Source organism: Notolepis coatsorum (genome assembly GCF_963971535.1).
Source record: "Notolepis coatsorum genome assembly, chromosome: 7".
NCBI classification, from domain to species: Eukaryota; Metazoa; Chordata; class Actinopteri; order Aulopiformes; family Paralepididae; genus Notolepis; species Notolepis coatsorum.
The window spans coordinates 145394950-145400587 of NC_140171.1; positions in this window are offsets into that span (position 1 = coordinate 145394950).

Sequence of the window (5638 nt, forward strand, 5' to 3'; positions counted from 1 at the left end):
CATTAGGAGATTTCTTCTTCCTCCTCCCAGCAAAGCTGCAAGCTGATTTGTTCATTTATGGTTCTTATTGTGTTGGTGCATGACTCACATTTGCTATGAGTGATGTATAGCTGCTTGGTTGGCATGTTGGGAGGCAATATACACAGAGAGATGGCTATGGCCGTTAGCATGCAAAGCTATCAGTCGTTATTACTTTATCCAATTTACAACTACTATTAGTCAATGTGAAAATGGCATACATTATTCTTAACCCCCCCCACACACAAATTGTCATCATTATCATCATCAACACCACCATGATTCATCACCACCAGCATAATCATCATTATCATAATAATAATAATCTCATCATCATCATCATCATCATCACTCATCATCATCATCATCATCATCTCCAAATTGTGTCTGACTTTGATTCTAAATCAGCTGTTCTTTTCCCATGCCTTCAAAATCGCCTCGATGTTAGAATGTTCACTCTTCCTCAGAGATGGTTTTACCTATATGGCAGGGACGTGCACAGGACTTTAGAGGGGCAGGTGCTCAAAGGCTGACAAGGGCACTATACACCTGTGTGTCTTTTAACCGAGCGCGCGTAGACTCGATTTTGAAGGGCCCTTTTTATGCTTTTTGAGGGGGTTTTGGTGATCAAATATTGAATATTGAACTATAATAATCAGTGCAGGAGCTTATCCTTGAAAGACACTTTTATCACTGACTTAAAAAGGCCCATACATCTCCATAAATGTTCAGGGGGGGAGGGAATAAGTGCTTACCCTACAGACCCCCAAGAAGTGCTGTATATTCTGTATTGTTTAATATAAATGCCTTTTTTATTCCAATCCCGATTTGTATTTGAGATTCCCAAATCCCATCGGACTTGACTTCTTCGTGTCCCTCAATGAGTGTAATACCAGCATTCAACTGTATGCGCCACAGCGGTTTCTATCATCATCATCATCATCATCACCACCACCCACGCTATGCATAAAATATATAGGTCCGTGGAGGAGGCACGCTGAGGAGGCCGTGCAAACTGCAATGGAATATGGGGCATCTCTCTCTCTTTACCTAATATTTTGATTCTATCCTGACATTTTTCAGTTGGAAGGGCGTAACGGTGCGTAACGGTAAAAAAAAAAAAAAACATTTAAAGGGCACTTTTTTTTATGAGGCTCAAAAAGGCAGGTGCCTCAAGCACCCCTTGGGCTCTATGTGTTGCACGTGCCTGCTATATGGGATATATTTTCTGACTTATGACTTAGAGGTGTCTGCTATATGATACACCACTTCATGTTTTTCAATTGAGAAAACAAGGCGTGAGAAATAAAACCGAAAGTCAATTTGTTACAATTAACCCTTTAACTACCACACTACAGAAGGTTAACCCTTTCACTATCACACTACAGGCGGACTGTCTGTAGTGTAATAGTGAAAGGGTTAACCTTCTGTAGCATGGTAGTGAAAGGTTAACTGACTGTAGTGTGGTAGTGAAAGGGTTAACCTTCTGTAGTGCAGTAGTGAAAGGGTTGACCTTCTGTAGTGTGGTAGTGAAAGGTTAACCGTCTGTAGTGTGGTAGTGAAAGGTTAACCGTCTGCAGTGTGGTAGTGAAAGGGTTAATCTTTTGGTAGTGTGGTAGTGAAAGGGTTTAATACATATTTAGTGGGTCACTGATGGAAGGTCTGGGTTTGGTGGGTTGGACACCGGGTTTCCCTGAGAGCCCAGCCAGCGCAGTAAGGGTCTGCTGGTAATGTCATCATTAATATGGAAGCAGCACAGGCAGCAGAGAGGGGGGATGAATATTCTGGTGATAAATACACCAAGAGGTCACGACCCAGGAGGACAGTGAGGGAAGAGAAAACTGGGCTGAGACAGAAAGACAGACAGAGAGAGAGAGAGAGAGAGAGAGAGAGAGAGAGAGAGAGAGAGAGAGAGAGAGGAGAGAGAGAGAGAGAGAGAGAGAGAGAGAGAGAGAGAGAGATGAGAGAGAGAGAGAGGAGAGAGAGGAGAGAGAGAGAGGAGAGAGAGAGAGAGAGAGAGAGAGAGTGAGTGAGATGGAGAGAGAGAGGGGGTGAGAGAGAGGCAGAATAGACAGACAGAGAGAAAGAGAAAGAGAGGGGGGAGTGAGAGAGACAGAGAGAGTGAGTGAGAGGGAGTGAGTGAGAGGGGGGGGTGAGAGAGAGAGATAGAGAGATGGAGAGAGAGGAGAAGGGAGAGGGGTTGGTGAGAGAGATAGAGAGAGAGACAGAGAGACAGAAAGACAGACAGAGAGAGACAGAGAGAGAGAGTTAGAGGGGGGGGTGAGAGAGAGAGAGAGGGGGGGGGGGGGGGTGAGAGAGAGAGAGAGGTGGGGGGGGGGTGGTGAGGAGAGAGAGGAGAGAGAGGAGAGAGAGATAGGGGGGGGGGGTGAGAGAGACAGAAAAGGATGGGGAATGTAACTGGTGAACATGTATCTGGTTGAACATCTCCCGGGTAACGGGGCAAAATCACAGTTTCCCCCACATTTAACCAGAGCATTTATTTAACCAGAGCATTTACCAAGGCCACTGTTGACCTCCACAGTATTACTGTTCCCTGACGTACAGCCTGTGTGATTTAGCTCTCTAACCCCTTTCCCTACCACACTGAGCGCCTGGATCCTGGACTTTCTGACCGACAGGCCCCAGGCGGCCAGGGTGGGTGGACACACCTCCAACTCAATCACCCTAAGCATCGGGTCCGACCAGGGCTGTGTTCTGAGCCCCCTGCTGTATTCACTGTACACACATGACTGTGTGGCCCAGTTCAGCTCCAACTCCATAGTGAAGTTTGCGTACGACACAGTGGTGGTGGGGCTGATCTCTAACAACGACGAGAAGGCCTACCGGGAGGAGGTTGATGTACTGGCACGTTGGTGCTGGGATAACAGCCTGCTCCTGAACATTGGTAAAACCAAGGAGCTGATCGTGAATTTTAGGAGAATACAGCAGGGGACACACAAGCCACTGTGGATAAACGGGGCTATCGTGGACAGGGTGAGCAGTTTTTAAGTACCTGGGAGTCCACATCACAGAGGACCTGACATGGACAATTCACATAGACACTGTGGTAAAAAAAGCGAAACATCGCCTCTACCACCTGAGACAATTAAGGAAGTTCAGAGTATCAGGGAAGATACTCCACTCCTTCTATTCCGGGGCTGTAGAGAGATTCTGACTGGGAACATCAATGCCTGGTTTGGAAACAGCACGGCCCAGGATAGGAAGGCCCTAGAATGGACTACGGGTATTGCACTACCACCCCTGCAGGACTTATACAATAGGACCGGGGTCGGCAATTAGGTCTGGCCACGGGCCAAATTTTCCCCAAGCCATTGACTGGTGGGCCAGCACCAAAAACAATGGCTAATTTAATATAATGATAGTGAAAAATGCATCACCGCTGCGGGTGCATACACATAATAATAATAATAATAATAATAATAACTTTATTTGTATAGCACTTTTCATACAGAGGTTGCAGTTCAAAGTGCTTCACAACAGTAAAAAATACTCGCAAATGGGGGACCCTGATGTAAACAAGACAAACGACTTTCTCTGGTCTGCATCCCCTTAACAATTGTGTGTATTGAGCCGTACTGTATTGTACCCATTCTGCAATCTGTTAATAAAGTTTTCATTCATTCATTCATTCATGAACAGCAGATCAGCTGTTGCAGATCACCGCGGCGAGTGATGAACAGCAGATCAGAATGCAATGAACAGCAGATCAGAATGCATGAAAACACGACTCACCATAACTGCCCTGGGCTTGTTTCAGTCCTCCACAATCCCTGCTAATGTTTGAAACATGTCAAATATCCACTCGCCGCCCTCCAATTCCAGATTGGCGTTGAATGCAGCTACTTTATATGCCAACTTGAACACAGTTGTCATCATTGCCTCGTTGTTGTTGTTGTTGTTGTTGTTGTTGTTGTTGTTGTTGTTGTTGTTGTTGTTGTTGTTGTCGCCACATATTATGCAGAGAGGACGTCGGCACGCAAGAATCACAGACCTGTTGCGATAAACCCGTATTTAAAAGAAGCTTTATGTGTCTTGGAGGTTGTAGGCTCCTCTTCTGGTTCCTCAGTTGGTATTTCCCCGTTGCAAAGAAGCTATCCAAAGATGTTTGTTTTGTTTTTGCACAAATTTTTGCTCAAGTTAATCGCTCGCATGCATCCCGAACGCAGAAGTGAAAGTGCGTTAGGGAAAATAATATGCACGCGGCCCGGTGGGACTATTCCATTGGTTCTCCCAGTCCACGTGACAATTTCTAGCATTTCAATTGGCTATAGTGACAGACATAGATATGACGAATAGATAGATACAGCTTCACAAAGACACTCTGGCGTCACAAGTGAATATTTCCCGTGCGTAAAATAAATATCATATTCTCAAAATAAACTGACGGGCCAGAAATGATTGCTGGCGGGCCAATGTCGGCCCGTGGGCCGCCTATTGCAGACCCCTGCAATAGGAGGTGCACAGGGGTGCGTTGCTGATTTCAAAGCTGGTTGCACTGTGTTTTAATGACGCCACATGCATGCGCGCTCCCAGCCGCATCCGCTCGCTCCCGGGCGCATCCGCGTGCTACCGTGCATGCGCATAAATGTTCCCTCGCATATGCACAGACTAAAGACAATGCCTAATTGCCTCTACGAATGGAATGTAACACAATTCATTCACAAGTTTTGTGTGAATGTATCTGAGAACGTATTTGAACACACCTGACAACCTGCGCTATTGTTATGCAAAGTAGCCAGGTGGGTACTTAGCGAGTTGGCGCATCAGTCGAGTGCTGCGCATTCCTGTGTGCACGCGCATGCACATCCGTGCATGTGCGTGCGCATGCTTCGGCTCACAGAGCCGGGTGCACGGCATGCAACCCCATCCCATGAGCAATGCACCCCTGGAGGTCTGGAGGTGCAAATCCAGAGCCTGTAGAATAATGAAGGACCCGCACCACCCCAATAACAGCCTGTTCAAGCTGCTGCGGTCAGGCAAGCACCTCCGTATTCACACAACAAGAACAGAGAGATTAAGGGTCAGCTTATTCCCTCAGGCCATCAGAACAATTCAACAATACTCTCTTATTAGTTTTCTTATTATTCTTGCTTATCTGTCTCTTAAGAGAACAATAAGAAAAGCCACCGCCACATTCATCAAGCCGTTCAACCTCTTAGCATGCAACGTCCCACATATGGGACGTTTTTCGGACTTTTTTCAACCGGCACTTTGGCGAGCCCTAGTGGCTCAGGTGTGCATATTTTGTAATACAATATATATATATATATCGAATTAAAGCCCCATTTGTTGCCTGTGGATAGCCCTTTCAGGTGACAAAATCCATTGAGCGGTTCTTGAGTTACATGCCGGTATTTGAGGCTTGTGCAAAGTACACGGTATTGCGCAAAATACCACTCCGACTCAGGCTGCAGTAGTTCCGTCAATCTAGATCCAATCTCGAAAATGATTGTGGAGGGTTGCCAATGAGTGTGGCTTTCCAATGATACCGCACATAGGGATCTAAATAAAAAAAACTAAAACACGAATACAGGAAGAGAAAAACAGCTGAATGAATTGAAGTATATGAGAAAACTGAGTTTTTCTTTGTACACAGTTT